At 38.8% G+C, this 20,576-nt stretch overlaps 1 protein-coding gene across 1 annotated transcript in view; it reads left to right on the forward strand.

Annotated features, from left to right (window-relative positions):
* The window catches only part of flrt2.L (fibronectin leucine rich transmembrane protein 2 L homeolog), a 44,839-nt gene continuing 24,263 nt past the window's right edge, over positions 1–20,576 (forward strand). The window contains exon 1 of the mRNA XM_018230387.2: positions 1–736. The gene's annotated coding sequence lies outside the window, so the exon portion shown is untranslated. The remainder of the gene's footprint in view (positions 737–20,576) is intronic.

Genomic DNA, 20,576 nt, shown 5'->3' on the forward strand with positions numbered 1-20,576 from the left:
CCACGCCCCGAACCTTTTAATGTCTGCAGTGGTGAGCGCGGCGGGGATTTGGGAGGCAGGACCAGGGAGCGGGAGGCAGTGTGAGGCTGGGCTAATCTGTGCTGCGATCACACGACTTGTTGGGACAGACACACGATCGTCTCCGTCAGTGCAGTGCGAGCAGCAGCCAGAGAGCAGCTCCTTGAGAGCGCCCAGAGGGATTAGGGGCACCTACACTTTCTGAACGGAGCCTCCTAGCAGGGAGCTGGACTGGGATCCAGTAAGTTCTCTTTGTGGACACAGTGGGATCCATTGAATTGCTCTGGGTAAAAGTAGATCTGGGATCCAGGAATCTCTAACCTTTGGGATTAAAACCAACAGGCGACCTGGTTACCCCGTGTGTGTGTCATTGCGTGGATCAGGGGCGCGGATATGTCCCACTCGTGTCTGTTGAGGCGGACGAGAGGCGGCGAGCAAGATGCCCCCCTGTGCTAGGGCTTTGGGGCTGCATCTGGTCACCCCCCGCGGGAAACAACACGAGCCTGCGGGGGTGAACGCTCTGACTCCCGGCTGCCTGGGATGCGATCAACCGGGCGCTCTTCTTCTTCTTCTTACATCTGGATAGCGCCCATGAAAAACAACTCAAGGACCTTCAAAGTTTTATTGGAATTTCAATTCATGTATTTTGGTTGTTTGGTGAGAGGATCCGAATTGGGGATTATGCTGAAAGCAGAAGAGGAAAGAGAGCCCCAGTCAGGTACGGAATGACATATGTCTCTCTGGGTGCAATTCTGCGCAACTGTGGGAACACTAGTGGGGTTCATTGGCAGAAGGTGGGAATAAACCATTGGAGGGAAGAATCTTTGGCAGGGCTGGGGAGAATGTACCACCTGGGAGTTTCATTTGACGCCCATGGGAAATGTGCCATAGATGATAGATAGGAGATATACTTTGTTCTTCTGAAAGAATATGTCTTTCTGGGTAGGACAATGTTGCCTTTGGGAATGTACCACTGGTGTGTACATGTTTGACATACAAGCATACAAGCCATGGTGGAGTGGGGAGCCTTGAACCCTAAACCAATTAATATCTTGGTGAGAATGGGCCATTGGCAAGTGTGAGTGGACACTATTGTGTTGTGGTCCTCGGTCTTATGTACCACTGGAAAGTAGAATCTTGGCTACTGGACAATCATGTACCACTGGGGTTCTTAAATAGTCCCAGTTAGGGAGAACTACATAATCAGTGTCAGTGGGGAGAATGTATTGATGTTATGCATCAACAATGTGGGGTGTGAGCCAAAGGGGTGGTTAAATAGTGGCAGTTAATTGGGTTCATAAAAAGAGTCACTAGGGAGATTATGCCCATAGAACATGAATAGTATGACCAGGGGAGAATTTGTCACTGGGGGTGCATTAACAGTTTCACTAGGGGAGAGTGTGCTAGTTGGGTGCGTAATCATTACCAGTGGAACATGTTAATGGGAGAGAATGGACTGATGGAGCGCATAAGCTGCATAAACTTTGTGTGAATGGATAATTGAGGTTCATAAGTAGTATTACTGGGGGCCATGGGCCTTTAGATTACATAATTAATGTAACTGGGGGTGCAAGCCTGGTCCAGTGGGGGTGGATGACCATTAAGCATGAATGTGTGATTTCAGTACTTAATCAGTGTAACTAGGTGAAAATGGGCCGGTGGGATACATAACAGGAGGGAAATGGGTCAGTGGGTGCATTAACAGTGTCAGTTGGGAGATGGGGTGAAGAAATGCTATTACTGAAGACAAGGATAGTTGCAGTTTCCTTTTGGAGAAAATACATGGGTTGGGAGGCAACTAATATAAAACTGCTCACATAAGAATAAGAGTAACATAGAGGAATATAGATGCTGAAGCAAGATTTCTATGTGGAGGGTACAAAATGTGGAGGATTTCAAGGGTATGAGAGAGCACAGGGCTTTTAGAAAATATAACTAAGTAATGTCAAGCATGTCTGGTGAATAAGAATGTTATTGTATCTGGGAGGGAGGAATTGCTTAGTGAAGTTGTGTTGTTTGTTCAGTGTGGAACAGTGTGAGGAGTACATATGATTCGCAGTAGGGGAGCAGTCTGGGCAACAACAACTCTTCTCTTCAGAACACAGTGATTGCTAATGTTAAAGGGGTGCAGTGATCTTTCTGAAGGAGATCAGTGTGTGAAAGTGGCAGATTATTAGGGAGGGAGATGGTTGGACTACATGATTAGGATGTAGGTACATCAACATAGTATGATGATCAGTTGATCCTGGGCTGTAGGAATACATTAATAGCATGCTATCTCGAAAGTATGGCATGCAACACATACAATCACACAGCTGTTACCTTTTACATTACTTATTCATCTTAATATTCTTATTGTAAAGGGGGGACATATGGGGGACAGTGTCCTGCTAGCAACAAACATATATTTAAATACAGAATAAATACTAATTGCTGTGTCATAATGAGAATTGTGGTTAAAAAGGTAGAGCTATATATATATATATAGAGGAACAGTGTTTAAACACACTCCATTTTAATTATTTAAAGATTTTATTTAGCACATTAGCAAAAACAGTACATCAAAGTTTCGGTTTATAGTCTAAAACCTTTGCCAAGATGTATATAATATATATATATATATATATATATATATATATATACACACACACGCACAAAGAAATACAATAGCACAAACCAGCTTTTCATTTATGCAGAACAGATCCAAATATTACCAATAACACAAGCCAAGACTTGTGTAAAATGCTCTTTTCACCTCTCCAGCACTGGGCTGATTTATTCGACTGTCTCAGAGCTCTCAATACAGATTCTATTGAAAGGCTGCCTTAACTCACACCGTGCCTGCTTATCTGTTGGCAAGCAAAGCTTTTCTGTTGAATGCCTGGCAAAGAAACCCTTTGGAGCCTGTCCTGTTTAATTAGCCATCTTTAGCTATATCCTTAGTAAAACATAAATATAGACTCTTGTAACTTCACGCCCGCACACTCTCATTTGCATGTGTCAGAGTAGTGCATGCAGTAGTGGCCTGTGTATGAGCCCATCTCACCATAGAGTGTACCTTGGCTGCTGGATTCTCAGGGGACATTTAACAAGGTCTCTGGCCACTGTTTGCATGTTTTCACATTTTACAAAGCAATTCTTCTTGAATAAAACACGTCACTGATCTAATTTTAAAGACCGCCAGCAGAGTGTTCTCCAAATGGCAACTTTTACATTGCCAGTGAAGCATTTTTACTACTGGAGAAATCTTCTGCATAATCTGAGTTGCACAAGGTCTAACTTCCTTCTGTTGCCCAGCAAACGGCCGTATAATTGAACGCCATATGGGTCATTATCGCCTTAACTGTATCCAGCGGTAGCAAAATTCTTGCATTCTCCATTTAAGGCTGATATTCACATTATATTTAAGTAGTACAAATTGAAGAGATTACAGTATTATGGGTTATGAGGCAGAGGGCCGTCTTCTCCCTGTCTGAAGCTGGGAAGCGATTTACTGCTGTTAACCCCTGTGTGCAGACAGAGTGCTGCATTCATTCACATACAGATGAGGCATTTCAGTATTTCCTTTGGTTATAGAGAGATGTGGGAGAGGACTGCAGTACAAATATTCAGCTAGGGAGGTTATAATGCAGAAAAACTTGAATCCGTCTAAAGGTGATTTTCAACAACATTAAGGGGCAGATTTATCAAAATGGGAGTTTAGATTTTAATAAATAAAAACTCACCCACTTTCTATTCATTCCTATGGGATTGTTAGGATTGTATTTATCAATGAATGAAAGTTAGAACTCACCATTTGATACCGTTCTATAAATCCCATAGGAATGAATAGAATGTGGGTGAGCTTTATAGAAAATGAGCATTTATGTTGAATGCCACAAAATCCCACTGAGATGCATAATTGATCTTCATGTTCTCTTGGAAGGGAGTCGGGGGTTTACAAAACTGATCTCCGTCAATGGCAAATGCTTTGCATGCCAGTCAACTTTGGTAAAGGGTATCATTAACATTCAGTTACATTTCAGCCTTTCTGTGGCATCTTAACAACAGGACTTGGTATCTGAAAAGCCTTAGTTTGGAAGAATGTATAAAATAATCATGAACGTATTTTTAATATGATGGATGGGCTGTTGGTTTAGGGCATGTGACTTATACCCTTAAATCTCTGACTCCAGTAGGTTCAGTAACCTCGGTGTCAGAGGCCTATAAATTTCACAATTTTTATAGTTTTCTGTGAAAGGTGTATGTGCCTTATAAGGATGGCGTAGTTTTGTATTATGTTTGTCATAAAAACGAGAAGCCAGATCTTAAGTGTGTTTGAAATATGCTTTTGTGTAAGAATAGCTTTTGTCTTGCCTAGCTTGTATTGGAGAATACCAATCTTCTGTCCTCCCTCCTCCATTTTTCTTTTCTTCTTTTTGGGGAGGTGGGATGGTTTTAAATGGAATCAATTTCCGTTTATGATACCTAGAACAGAAAAAAAAACTGGGTGGAGTCATTACGCTTGCAAAGTTTAAGCAAACTCTTAAATGGTGGTCACTTCCCAATAAAATGTAGTCTGGTGTGAGAAGTTCTGAGCATCCTGCCTTCATCTCTGGAGAAGAGGCCAATACTTTTATCCAACACTCAGGCAAGTGCATGGATCAAAATGCGAGTGCAGCTGCCTAGAGAATGAAGATATATTACATATGTATATATAAATATATTCAACTAATCATATATGAGCAGATATAGATTTCTTTTGTGGGTTTATAGGTAGCTTTTCAAGTGGTTTATGGGTATGTGTGTGTCTGAGTGTTTATATAGTGGCAGAAGCTGAATTATTTGCATACATTTGTGCATTTACTAACAGTGTGCTATGGAAATTATGCAGACACAGGGCCCAAGAGAGAATCAGAAAGCCGAAACGAAATAAATTAGCCTTAATGGCACATCCTTGTTGTGTTTACCAATAACATTCGGGGTTGTGTGAATGCAAGATCCAGTCCTGCTGCTGCCAAGACTCCCCATTGTTAGTTTTAGAACATGAAAGGTTTCTGAAAAATGAAAATGATAAAATACATTTCAGTCGCATTATCCTCAAGGCACTAACAAAACCTGTACACTTAGATGTAAATCCATGATAAGGTTCATTGTCTTAAAAACTCACTTATTTAAGATATGTGTGCAAAGTTCAGTTAGTTCAGCTGGTTAGTAGAAAAGATTATTCTTTGAGTTAACTGCACATATTTTTTTTGTTCACTTTGAAGAGCTGGAACAGTTTATGCAAGTGATCAAAAAAAGACTAAATTTGATTTTCATAATCCCATTTTTGCCCAACTGGGAAGCAGAAATATATTTCTCCAGCTCTTGTGTTTCTCTCTTGCAAAGCTAGTTAAAGCTGTTTCTTGACTGAGCAGTTTGTACTGAGTTGATTCAAATTCAGTCCATTACTGACCTCTATCTGCAAGGACTGTGCACTCATTGTTTTTCAGGGCTATGGAAAAATGCACTTAAGAGACGCCAAGTTCTCGCTTGGTAACCAGAATTTGTATGTTTTTTTATTAATCCTGGACAAATTACACATTCTACTCTCTCTTTCTTCCTCTCTCTATATTTATATGGTTTAAAAACAGTCTATATATTGCCTTAAAATGAAAGCACTTAATTTCAAGATTCAAATCTATGTGAAATCGGAATACATTATTTACTAGGTTGTATAGATTTGTCTTAGGTTTTAAAGCTATTATCAATTGGTTTAGACATTAGATTAGTCTATTGTGTTTTTTATCACTAGAGTTGCATTTGGCATTACTGTGACAGAGACATTAGTTGCACTTAGCACAAAATTATAACAGGGGGGGGGTAGTCAGTGCCCAGGGTGCAACTGAGTGGGGGGTAAGCACAGAGCGGCCTAACGGCTGCACATTTAGCACAGTAGTGTCATGATATAACAGTTTGGTCAAGGCATCAGTACATCCAAGAACAATAGACATTGCTTGTTGTTTGACCAGGGCAAAACATGACGTTTCTTTCTTGGGCCCCAAAACATATTAAACAGATTGAACTCTGAGGCAGAGAATGTTATTTGTACAGCGTCAACTTATACTTCTCAGGAAAGTGTGTTGTAAACCCTTGAAGGGAAATGACACAACTTGGGGCTAATTTATCAACACTGGGCAAATTTGCCCATGGGCAGTTACCTATAGCAACCAATCTGTGGTTAGCTTTTTAAAGCCAGCTGCAAGTAGAATAATGAATGCAGCAATTTGATTGGTTGCCATGGGTTACTGCCCATGGGCAAATTTGCCCAGTGTTGATAAATGACCCCCAGTGTCAGGAGAAAATCCTGGAAAGCAATTATTGTTTTCTGCTTTTATGGGAGTGTGTTTTCTAATGATACATATTGGCAATAGCTTCATGTTTTTCAAAATAGGTTTTTCCCTTGTCACCTCTATGTGGAATCCCAAAGATTTGCCTATTGACACCAGAAACATACAGACTAGAGTAAACGAGAAACAAGTGAACAGGGACAACTCCACTAGCTACAATATGTCTATTTTTTTCTTAACGTGCATTATTTATAAATAGAAAAATGCATTATTTTATTTACATTTATTTAGATCACAGAGAACATATCAGGTCCAGGAAATAAAGAGATCCTGACACCAGAAATTAAATCTTTTATTACATCTTTCATAATATTGGCTCTGCATGCTACGTATAATTTTGCCATCAAAGTGTTTGCCTGATGTGTTTACATTACCTATCTGATCCCCCTTGTTCCTGTGTAAGAAAATGTAGCTGTTCAAGGAGGTAGCAAGTTTATTGCAGGCTCCTACAAGGATCTAACGCCCTAATTTGGTGTAAAAGAGGTGTTTTATTTGAATGAGCGGTAACAGAAATACTGTATATTATCGCATGGAATAGGCTTTGTGATAGTTTACCTTGCATTGCTTTGTTAGAGAAATACATTAAATATAATTATTGCAGAGTGCCAAGTGAGCAGAGTTAAAAAAGGGGGCATGGCCTTAAACTGTTAATAAACTAAAACGCTTAGCATCCACAGTAGTCAAAGGATGCTGGGAGTTGTAACTGAACAATACACGGAAGGCCGCAAGTTGGTCTTTCTCTGAGTTGAAGGGTGGAAGGGCGCTATTTAATTGAATAAATAGTAAATGTACATTTTTTGTTGCATTGATCTAAGTTTTACAGCTTTATAGAATTTAAAAAATACAGTTGGTCAAATTCAATTTGCGGAGAAAAATTCTCTCTCTTAATTCTAGACTTCCTCATACATTTTCATGACAATAGTTCTTCTCATTACATTGGATTTGGCTCAGTATGTGAAACCCATATGCTGTTTAAATTGGTTGAGCATGAAAAGTCTTCTATCTTGTCATATAAGCAGCAAACAATGCACTGTTATCCTATAGAGAAGGTGAACATTTGTAGAATTCTTTCAAGTTTACAGAAATATTCCCTCAGTTATAAGCAGCACAACTACTAAAAGTACACTCTCTTGTCTAACCAGTTCTTTGACTTTTCACTTAAGTATGGGTGAAAGTAAGTACTCTTAATGCTTTACTGTTACTTTAATTTTAAAAATACTTGATATAGTAAAAATCTTTTCATATTCATTAGCACTTGCAAAAAACAAATATATGTAAATGCACTTGCTAGGGGGGAAATGTGTCTAATATATTTCAGCTTTGTAGCAGCCTGAAATTGTGTTTTTGGGATTGCTAAAAGAAAAATATACATTATTTAATATAAAATATTAAATCCATATGGATTTTACCTCTAGTTTCCATTTTAAAGATGGCATCGATTGTCCTGAGTTTGAAGGGAATTTGTGTTTTAGATCCATTTTATGTAAGTGCAGTGCATTCTAAAGGCTGATTATGAGGACTGCGGGAAAGAAAAACTGCCGAGCAAAGGTCATGTCAGGGACTTTGAAATGTAGCTTTTGTTGGAAAAGTGTAATCTGGTTAATAGAGTTCTTATGAAGCCCAATGTAAATGACAGGCTGCCTTTCGGCTGGATTCATAACTCCTTCTAATAAAGAGTGTGCTAGCTCAGACACTTCCTTTTGTACTACAAAGTAGCAAGTTTGCTGTTCCTCTGCAGCTTCTTCTCTCACTTTCAATAGTGGGGCATGTGATCTCTGTCCTGCAGTTTCCTGGCCTCTGGGATCTAAGTACTACATAGTGATGGTGAGTTTATTTCTCATATATTTACTGGTATATCTTTTTTAAGATGCAAGTCACATTTTTATGAAAATATCATTATTTTTGCCCCTCAATAACTACGACTATATAAATGCATATTTATATATAAATATATTTTATATATAATTTATATATATTTATATATAGATCTATAATTATAGCTCTATCCAGGGTATGTGAAAGAAAGCTGCAGAAGGTTATGGTAGCTGTACAGAATTTAATAGATTTCTGAATCAGGCCAGGAAGTATTCATTCAGCTGTAGATGTGTTTTGGCTCCCAGTCATTTTCCTGGCCCATTTATATTGCTCTGCAGAACAATGTGAGAGGAAAAGTGAAAAGCCAAAGAGAGAACTATGGCTATAGGGGGAGAAAGTGATACAAACAGAATTGTCAGAGCTTAATGTAGCTATACAGAGTTTTGATTTAATACAAGATTGCATGTGTACAATGTACACCTAATTTGGAGCACTTACCTTGATTAGAGTTTTATATTGGAGCAGATTATCCATGGGGGGGGGGTTGCACTATAACTGCATGTGATTTATGACCCAATTTTTTTTTGGACAAAATTGCAAGCTTTTAGCTACCATTTGCTAAGATATTAAAGAAAAAAAAATCTTGAAAGTCTGGAATTTTAAACCCGCAGTAGCTGGAGGGCCACAAGTTAGACATCTTAAATTTATATGTTGCCTTTATTGGAGAGACAGGGGCCTTTATTACCTGAAGGACTGATTGTTCTGTACAGAACATTGTCAGCTCCTTTCAGTTCCATTTAACATTTCTTCCACTCTGTGCTTTAATTTTCTCCTTCCAGAGCTTCACATTTTATCTTATACAGGCAGCCGATTTGTCCTCATTATATGTTAGGATTCCTAATGCATCATAAATTTGGAAGGAAGGGATGAGCACAGAGCAGATCCAGTAGCAATGTGTATATTAATCAGAGCTAACTGCATAGAGGGCCATCACTGCATTTCCATCAAGGGAAATTTCATTAGGAGGGAAAAGACTGAAAAACATAACAATAATCTAATAATTAGGATTTTTTTTTATTTCTGTCTTAACAATCATCTTAAATCCCTCTTCAGTAATAAATATTTATTCAGCTTCATGTTCGATGTTCAAAATTTTACCAATATTTTAACGACATCCAGTCACTCTGGGAATTAGATGGCAGATCAGAAATATGATTTTGCCCTGTGAGGAAGGTAAATAGGATAATACATGAGCCCTTCAAAAAGTCTGTCCATATTTGTTTCCACAAGTTGGACGAAGGTGCGATTCTTACTCAAACGCATGACTTGGCTTGTACTGAAATGATCGCTATATGGTTGTCAAATACGTTGATTCTTATACATAACAAAAAGAGTATGTTCACTGTGATTTTTCCCTCCATTTTAAAAGGTCAGCTTTGCTGTAAGCCTAAAAGTTTTATTTTACAGAATTGGCATTACTGAAACAACTGCACTAAGTCATTTATTTAGAGACTATAGCTATTTTGTCAATATATAGGAACAGGCAAAATTGATGTGCCAATTCTTATTATATATATACACACACACACACATATATATATATATATTTATATTTACAACAAACCAGGTCATCCATATGGATCCAGCCCTGGCATTTATAAGATATTGCCCCACTGTTTGGACAGTTAAAGGCTTTGCAAAAGACTGATTGAATCAGTTGCAAAGAGCAGTTCATATTTTTTTTATTTACAGAAATGCAATTGCAATTTAATGGTTACCACAGCAAATATTTGTACAGCCCTAATAATAAATCCCAAACCTTGGAAAAGATGAGATGTCCGTTATACTCTCGCAAGTCAGGGCCTTAACTGGCTCGTTAATCATATATCCTGCAATATATATTGCCAATTTTTACCTTTTAAGAAAAAGCTTCTCTTGCACGTTTAGTCTAATAATGAAATTAGAAATAAAAGAGAGAAAGCATAGGGGGCATTATAGACTAAATGAAACAAAGATTTAATGGATCTTTTTGTTTAAACAACTGTCAGTGGGATGTGTTGCTAAGGATACATCTGTGATTAGCTTCAGTGCGATAAACTCTGAACAAATCTGGAATCTATTAGGCACCATAAAATACTTCTAGAGGGACTGGATTACAATTTATCAGTAATTGAGGGTTTATCTCATGGACCTCAAAGCGATCAGTGGTAATGAGTTACAGGTAGGGATGTAGCGAACGTCGGAAAAAAAGTTCGCGAACATATTCGCGAACTTGCGCAAAAATGCGAGCGGTTCGCGAACGGTTCGCGAACCCCATAGACTTCAATGGGAAGGCGAACTTTAACATCTAGAAAAGACATTTCTGGCCAGAAAAATGATTTTAAAGTTGTTTAAAGGGTGCAACGACCTGGACAGTGGCATGCCAGAGGGGGATCAAGGGCAAAAATGTATCTGAAAAATCTGCCTGTGTGTGCTTGGAAGAGATAGTGTAGGGGGAGAGCTGTTAGTGATTTCAGGGACACCAGTCCCACTCCCCAACACTGCTAGACTAATAGCACTGGGCTCTTATAGTAGTAGTAGTAGTAGTAGTAGTAGTAGTAGTAGTAGTAGTAAAACAACAAAAAAATAAATAAAAGCAGTCCTTACAAGGACTACTGTTATTGCAGCAGTCAGCAGATGAGATCTGAAGCAGGACAGCTGCCCACTGCAGCTACATACAGAGCACTGCAGTAGAAGGTAGATTACTAGCCAGCAAAGCTACCTAAGCTTAAATGTCCCTCAAACCCCTGCAGACTTCTGTCCCTACAATAACAGAGCAGTATCAAAACGATTACTAGCCAGCAAACTTTCAACTGTCCCTGAAATCACTAACAGGCAGCAGCTCTCTCCCTACACTATCTCTTCAGCACACACAGGCAGAGTGAAAAAACGCTGCAGGGCTTCGGTTTTTATAGGGAAGGGGAGTGGTCCAGGGGAGAGCTTCCTGATTGGCTGCCATGTACCTGCTGGTCTGGGGTGAGAGGGCAAAAAAAAGCGCCAACAATGGCGAACCCAAAATGGCGAACGTCGCGCGACGTTCGCGAACTTCCGGCGAGCGCGAACACCCGATGTTCGCGCGAACAAGTTCGCCGGCGAACAGTTCGCGACATCTCTAGTTACAGGCCTTCAAGGGTTAACCCTTTAGAGAGGCATGCCAGGGTTCATCAGCTCCAATAGTTATTTTAAAGATCATTAGGGATGTAGCGAACTGTTCGCCGGCGAACTTGTTCGCGCGAACTTCGACCGTTCGCGTCCGCCGAATGTTCGCGAACGTCGCGCGACGTTCGCATTTTGAGTTCGCGTTCGATTCGAATACAAATCGTTCGACCATTCGACCATTCGAATTCCTTCGACCGCTAAAAATCGAACGATTTCCATTCGTTCGAACGATTGTAAGCATTCGATCGAATGAAAAGCATTCGATCGAATGCTTCGATCGTTCGATTCGAACGATTTTAGCGGGTGTTCGAAGTTCGCGAACTGTTCGAGAACGTTCTCATTTTTTGCCGGTGTTCGCGAACGGCGTTCGCGAACACCAAATCGGCAGTTCGCTACATCCCTAAAGATCATTGCTTGAGAGTGCAGGAATGCAAACAGTTCACCATTGTGGCTTAGTTTATAGGGCCACTCCTGGGTGTGAGTGGTACAAAAGTCTCATCTAAAGGTGGCCATACACGGGCAGATTAAAGCTGCCCATACCGGTCCATAAAACCGATTTGGATTCACCTAATCTCTCAGCCATTAGTGGGCATATTGGGTTAAGATTCGCTAGTTTGGTGACTTTGCCAAACAAGCGGATGTAATATTGTATGGGCACCTTTAGGCAGTGGATGCTGGCAATGTCAACACAGTGGAGAGCTGTCTGTTGGTGGTGGTGGGTGGTGGTGAGGGGTGGGGGGTTGTTGGTGTAGTACATGCAGAGAGGAGGTTTAAGTAAATTTATGTCATAACTTGCATGTGAGTGAAGCTTAGCGAGAACAACAGGGTTGCAATATTTCTGATTTTAATAACAATGTACAGTAAAACAAAGCAGTCAAAGTTGCTTAACCACATCCTGCATTTTAGCCTGTAAATTGTATTTGCTAAGACTGTGCTTTCTGATGTTAAAATAATTTTAATGCGAATGAAAGCCGCGTGTAGTATGTATAGTGAATAAAGTACCCCCTTTTGTAAATTATAAGGATATTAGAAATTACCAAGGAGTTTCATGACCATATAAAACCACGAGGCCTAAGGCCGAGTGTTTTTATACAGGTCATGGAACTCCGAGGTAACTTCTAATATCCTCATATTTTGCAACTGGGGGGTACTTTATTTATTATAATACACAAGTTTCAGTGAATCATGTGACAGAAATGACATCAGAACTCAACGTTTATAACTGATGACATCAGAACTCACCGTTTATAAGGATATCATTTACAAGATATTCATAGCTTTTGTGTATTATATACACACACACATTACCCCTGGTCATTTTTTTAAGTGTTGGCTTCTAATTGTGCCTCTGCTGTTCTGCCTATGAAAAATGACCAGATGGTAATGTATCTTAGGAGCTGTAGTCTTTCTCAGGCTAGAATTCTTCAGCTCACATGATTGTTAAAGGTGGCCATACATGGAGAGATCCGCTCGTTTGGCAATGTCGGCAAACGAGCGGATCTCTCTCCGATATGCCCACCTAGGGCCCAACGATCGGATCCTAACGAACGGGAACGGGCGGTCGGATCGTGGGACCGCATCAACGAACATATGCGGCCGCGATCCGACAGGATTTTTTGTCCCATCCAATCAGCCAGATCTCGATCGGGGAGGCCCGTCGGGGGACCCCATACACGGCCCGTGTATGGCCACCTTTAAGAGTACGTATAGAATATTTGACAGACTAAACTGCTGTGGCTAATTGAATCTAACACCAGAGAAGTTGCAAGCAATTTCCATTTGGATAGCAGTCAATGCAGCAAGTACAAATGCACACACATGTTTTTTATTATGAGAGAAAATGTAACAATGAGCTACTTTCCAGTATACTTAAATTAAAAATTAACAGTGGATTAAATGTTATTTGTATATGTATTTACAAAAATGCATGTAACTGTATAGTATATATTTAAATAATTTATGTTGGAAAGGTGTTAGAATTTTATTTTCTTTCATTAGGCAAGCGTTTATTTTAGGGTTTGTATTCCCTTTAATATAATACATTATAGATGGGATTTTATATATTGGTTCTAACTCGAATGAGATGAGAAACTGTATATCACTTTATTTTATTTGCAAGGATATTGAAAATGACCTCAGTTCCATTACCTGTATTAATGCTCTCAGCCTTCAGCTTTGGAACTGACTGGGCTGAGAACTTCTCAATGACTAATTGTAGTAAATTACAGTAAAGTATGGTAGTTGTCACATTGTCCCATGTAAAGTTCTGCTAAAAGATGGTGCATACCTGTGAAGGTTACAGCATGTTCTTTTCAGGCCAACTTGTCTGTTAATGTAACAATTTCCCTTTGCAGAATTCGAATTTCTCCTTTGGTTTCTCAGTTCACCAGCTCCCCCTGTTGCTCCGTTCATGAAATATCTTCTCCTCATGAAAGCGATCATTGTAAAAGCAGCGTTCTGTACTCTTGCCTGCAAATGTTTTTTCATTTTGTGCTGAACAAAGACCAAGCCCTGCTGTAATTTTAACATTACCCTGGTGCTATTAATCTTTCTTCGCTTTCATTTTTATCAGCTAATGCCAGGAAAAATGATTTTGACCAGGGTCAGTGATATTTTCCAGCCACGTGTTTGTCTGGCAGAAAGTAACGTCACAGAAAATAAATGATAAAGGGTAGTATGTGGTGTTTGGTGAGGGAAAAACCTTTCTGCTGGCTAAAGAAATTATTACTTTTTTTGTGCAGTGTGAAGGTTGGTGGGTGTTGGAAATCCTGACAGATGCAGCAAAAGGCAATTATGGGCTGAAAATGAAATATAAGGTTAGATCATGTTCTAAAGCAAAAATTGAAGCAGGGAATTAGGCTTCTAAGAAATAGAATGAAGGGTTCTTTGATTGGGCCAAGCTTTCAGTTTTAATGTTGTTCTGAGATTGTACTGATGCGCTGGAAAACCAGAGTTGTTCTGGAGCTTTTATTTGTTCCAGTTGCCTTTTGAATTATTTACCAATAATTTATCTTGTTCTGCTGCTGTAAGCAGAACTAACTGTTAATGCGGCCTAAACACAGGCTCCCAGCTGCTGAGCCAGAGGGGAAGACTTTGATTAAAATATAGAGAAAAGGCAATTTCTGCTTTCATCCTGAAAGACAACCGCCTGCCCTCCAAAAAATATGCAAGCAGAATGGGACAATTTCCCTGTTTTTCTGTGCTTTATAAATGTAATTTTTTATTACTTTTTTAAAGTATTTTTTGCTAGATTTTGAAATGGATCTTGAAATGGCAGACTAGTAAAGTAATATATAGCTGAATTCTCTGTTTTCCTTTATTTCTTACCCACTAGCTTATAACTGCTCCTGATTTCCGGTTGTAAAAGTATTGTATAGTGCAGGAGAACTTCAGTCATTAAATTATCAGTGAAAAAAAAAAAAAAAAGGACTAATCCGTTTAGAAAGGCAAGCTGTAGACAGATATGATTCATAATGCAGCAGTTATGTAAAATACATGTAGACCAGCTAAGGAATGGTCAAGCTGTACAACAAAATCTTTCGTAAGTGGAATAGTCAAAATGAATAACAATACCGTGTGCAGTTCCCCTATGCTATATATAACTTGCTGGCCGCCTCCATGTGTTACGTCTATGGGAGGATTTGTGCTGCAGTACAGTTATTTGTGTGCAGGCTGAATGTGCAGGATTCATTATGATATTTTTGTAACCCAGCTCTCAGTAATATCAGTGAAGGGAATTTCATGCTGCGAGGGAATGAGGTATAAAGCAAAAATAAGCAACACAGAGAGGAATGTCTCCTGACCCTGCCTATTAGCTTACACTGGAAATAGAGTCTTCTTACTTCACTGCCATTCTTTTAGTGGGCCAGTGCCACTAAGCATCCAGGACCTTGTGGGTTAAATTACGTTTGGTTTCTGAGTTCTGTTTGTTCTGTGCTAAAGAGCTGTGACATTTTCCAATGCTCTTAGCAGGAATAATGAGCCTTGCTTTGTGCATATGAAAGTATGAGGTGAACTCTGATTCCCAAAGGGAGTGAGACTGCAGGCACTGTCCTCATCTAAGAAAGTGTCTGATATAGGGACAGCTTATTCCAACTCAGTTTGACTGTTTAATACTACCAAGTTATGATATTTCATTTGTCTATATATGTGTTAATAAGAACAAAGTGGTTACATGCTACCCGGGGGTTGAATGGGGTGTGGGAGTTCTTCTGTTACACAGAACAATTGTCAGTCTCACCCAGTCATATGAATCATTAGACTGCAGCCGATCACATGCTGTTGGTCACATTATTAAAGAGAACAGAGATTGTTGCTCAGTGCTATTATCACCACACAGGCTACAATCTTCCCCCAGATATACTGACCTCGTGTACCATTCCTCCCACTCTCTCACTGTACTTTGTGCAATACCCCCTAACAAGAACTGCTGCTGTTCTCCATATACAAAGTAATGGCATAGAGAATTATTTACTTGTTTATTACCATCTGGGCATACAGTAATGAGTTTTCCTGGCCCCAGGGTCTGTACTACCAGAAGAAAAAAATCTGTACCCCAATCAGGGTTGTATTAAAATTGTATGTTGCCTTGGGCTGTATTTGTTGCAAAATCCCCACCCCTAGTCGATAGGATAACTAATGAATCTTGCCTCATCCTATCTGGATTGATTAAATTAGCTGAAATTAGTTTTTAACCCTCCTTAACATTCTGCAGTCACTGGTAGTTCAAACTACAGGCTATCTAGAATGACATTTTAACGAGCATCACAACCCAACCTGTTTTATCTAACCCTTAAAAGAAGTGGATATTTGCTGTAGGAAAGTGATTAATGCACACTAATGGACACTAAAGTTTTTTTTTTTTTTTTAAATAAATAAGGAATGCAAAAAATACAAGTAAGTGAGTCTATTAGGGTCAACAGCAGCGACTGTGAAGACACTCATGTTTACGTTGGGACATTAGGAATTACCTTGTAATTGTAGCGATGCCTGCTAGGGCAAACTATATACAGAGATCTGTAAGCCAAAAGTCTAATGGCAGAACAGACATGGTGTAACATACAGGACTTCACACAGATTTGCATACCTCTCAACATTTTGGAAATAGAAAGAGGGATAAAACTTTTTGGACCACACCAATTTTTGTGGCCACACCCCCTAATTACTATGTTCATTTTACAAACTTTGGCAGGTTATGAAAGTTTGAACACATTTCTGTGTTTTTTTCTTTTACAGTCATTACAGTTTTGCTAATGAAGTTGAATTGCCCTTTAAGCTGTGGGTTTAACTACTCCCAAGAGACATTTTTATCTTATTAGTTACAATTACTTATTTGCTTATCTCAAAATTGTAGCAAAAGCATCTATGTGCACCTGGTGGCTGTTCTGGAAATTTTTGCCTATTAAGTTAGAAACTTTGTATCTTTTTTCTGGCTGTTCAGTGCATGAGATCAAAGAGAAAGTCGGGACATTTCAGTAGCAAGCCGGGACTGCGGGTTGAGCTGTCAAAAGTGGGACTGTCCCGCTTTAAACGGGACAGTTAGAAGGTATAGCTATGTAATAAGTAGGGATGCACAGAATCCAGGATTTGGTTTGGGACTTGGCCTTTTACAGCAAGATTTGGGCAAATGGCAGTGCTTTGTCGAACCAAATCCTTAAAATCACATAATTTCACCCTTCCGGGCCTAATTTGCATATGTATATTAGGGTTTGGATTTGGGTCAGTATTGAAATGATTCGGTGCATCCATAATCAGTACTTATTTATTTCTAGTACAAAAAGTAGAAATAGTGGAGCTCTCCAAACAATGGGGTGTAGATGCACATCTCCTCTCCAGTAGCAGCACTCGTGAGAGCTCACCGAGATTTCAACTCTCGTTACTCTGACACTAAATTTTAACCCCCCCCCCCCAAAATTGTGCTCTCTGAAGAAAATTAGTGAAGACGGCTATCCTATTGACATTGTGGCAATGACAGTGCATATATGGTTACGCATTTCTTGCCTCTACACACTGGCACTTCCTCAGAGCTAAAAAGGAAGGAAGTGCCAGTGTGTAGAGGCATGAAAGCGTAAGTGTATATGCACTGTCATTGCCACAATGTCCCTATGTATGCTTCAATAAACCTACTATTGGAATAGGATAGCCATCTTCGCTAATTTTCTTTGGAGAGAGCAATTGCGGGGAGCTGAAAATTTGTGTTTTATTTATTTCTATAATTATTTTCATTGTTATTATTTATTAATGAAATGCAAACACATTACACAGCACTGTTCAATTGGGAAATAAACATACATGCTTTATAATACAGGAACATGCCTTAGTAACACAAGCAATTTATACCATCGTCTTTTTTTAACCTGTAATAATGTTCTCACTCTGTGCCCACTATATAAGGAGAATTTCCATGGTGTCCCAGTTACAGTAACCTAGTGCAGTTTGTGTAACAGCCAGTAGGAAAAACCAGACTCCACAGGTATTCGTATGCACCAGTTCCTGCTTTGACTCCTGCCACTTTCCCCTTCCCTTCTGCAGTTTTTGTTACCAATCACTGTAAATCTCCCAGGCCGCATTAAAAGAAGCCGCTCACTGTTCCATTATCTACAGCTTCTGAATTGGCTGAGATGAAACTACATTTTTTAGAGCAAAGTAGAACATCCATTTACAATTGTAAATGGAAATTACGGTGCTATAATAACAGAGAAACAGATTTTCTTTTTCTGCCCTGAGCTGGCAAACGTGTCAGTGATGACTGAATGCAATGCTTTTCTTTCTTTGCTTAAAGGCATGTCAATAACTGCCTCATATCTAAAGCTAAATCAATGTGTTTTGAGACTTCGTGTACTTTGCACAGAAAAAAAGCAGGAGGAGAATAAAGCTGCATTATGCATTTTACCCTAGAAGCACTTATTTCCAAAGCTAGAGGCATTCCACCTGCATGATAAACATGTTTGTGCTTAACTGACTTCTGCTGTGATGAGCTACACGAGGAACAAATTATGTGACATGGAAATAGTTACCAACACACATCATTTAATTATAAACCAATATAACTTGAATTTGTTCACTCTGCAGGAATTTCAAGCATTCTTTATCAGCAGTTACTGAACTACAACCTCCCAAACTATCTGATAAAAGAATTTGAATCATTACATGCTGAGGTCTATTTGACATCCTTTTTCTTAAAAAAAAAAATGCCATATTTATATAGAGGTGATATTTATCTCTGTTCAGCATGAAGCAAATAAATCAAATCAAAAAAATATGTTCTGCCTATTCTTTTTCTTGAAATATACCATATAGTCGGTTTGTTTTTTTATTAGAAAACATTATAAAGTACTAATGGATAATTGTTCTGTTTTCATCCTTTCTACCTCTCCCCCTGAAATAGAGAGAATTAACTTCAATAGAAAAAAAAGCTCTCAAAAAAAGTCCCTCTCTTTCCCTAGTCGATGTCTATGACTCAGGTTTACAGATAAAGTGAAGTTCATAATAAGGGTTTTAGATGGCAATTTATGAACTACCTTTTCATTCTCTCGTTGATTGCTCAGAACAAAAGTGGTGGGATCAAGTGAAAAATGAAAGCATCTTTGATTCATTGTTCTGGTTTACTTGTGCAAGAAACAGTACTTTCTTAAAATAGTAGGCACAAAGTATAACCAAAACAAGCCATACTGAGCTCATGTTGAATAAAGGTGTGTATAAATATATATATGTATATATAAATACACTTAAATACACTCATTGCAATCACAGACCTTTTTGAATGCCTAAAAGATAAAACATGATTGCTAGGACACTTTAAACACATAGGGACAATTAAGCCTGCACATGCTTTCTCTTTATTTTTTTCTTCACCATGTTTATTTCACTTAAAACTGACACTGCAAAATGTTGATATATGTATAAAAAATTGTCGTTAAAGTTTGCAATACAAATTGATATATCGAAGATTTCCTTCCTCTAAAGCAGATCATGTAGTATTGGCTTCCAATTTTAGTAAGGTAAGAGAATCATCTAGACAAATCTAAGGTTGCTAATGGCTTCCTTGTAATTTCTTTTCTCATATATACATAACTCATTGAGATCTAACAACATGTGGTAACAAGCAGAATGGCCATTTGATGGATTGCTGTCCAGGAATGTCTTTGGTGGCAGGTGCAGGCATGATTGGGCACTTCTTATGATTGACAGGTGACATAGCCTATCATTACAGAGACTTTATGGAAATTTAGTCAGGCCGCCAACTATTATCACTGAATATTTAGAAAGTGGCTGATTTAATCGTTCGATCTAACAATTTTTCCTTCGATCGTACGAACGAAGGAAATGCGGTAAATCCATCGACTTCGATATTTACTCAATGGTCGAATATCGAGGGTTAATTAACCCTCGATATTCGACCCTAAGTAAATGTGCCCCTAAGTGTTATTACTGAGATTGATTTATTTTTTCACTTTTGTTGCCCTTTAAGTCAAGTATAAGTAATAAATATTAAACCATTTACTTACAGATGTTGGTTACTTTTATTCCTTTTTCTGACCAAACTGGAAGACCATATGGGGCAAATCATCATTTCCCTTATCAGTATTGATTTCGATTTATTCAGTTTGATGCTGACAGACTGAATAATTTAGCCGGCTGTATAGGCTGTCCATGCTTGACCTAGATGCACAGGCTCCATGTTCAGATTGATCAGATGGGTGTCATAGTTGAGCCAGGATTTGCTTGATGTTGAACTCAGCTAAAGAGGTTGTCTTTGTACTGTATGTGTCATGACATTGGATTTCTGTTCAAAGTCAAGGACTGTTATCTAAAGGGTAATTTTGTTCAATAAATGTACTCAAGATACAATGTTTTCCAACTGATGTCTATTGCTTCTCAGAGCACAGCCTTTCTAAAATTGCACTGCAATCCCAAATAAAAAACATTGTGATGGTCAGTTTAAAGAAGAGAATCCAATTTTGTATTAACGTAGCGGCTAGTCAAAACACAGGAAAGTCCCTGCAAGTGCAAGGAAGTAATATCTAAAACCCATTTACAATTAGTTTTTTATCATATAGGCAGCTATTTAGCAAGACCGTTACACATTATTAAAATTTTGTATATACATTCAACAAGCAACACAATCATTTTAAAAGTTAATTTACGATTTGATGGTCTAAAGTGAAAATGTTC

The sequence above is a fragment of the Xenopus laevis genome, chromosome 8L, assembly GCF_017654675.1.
Source record: "Xenopus laevis strain J_2021 chromosome 8L, Xenopus_laevis_v10.1, whole genome shotgun sequence".
NCBI lineage: Eukaryota > Metazoa > Chordata > Amphibia > Anura > Pipidae > Xenopus > Xenopus laevis.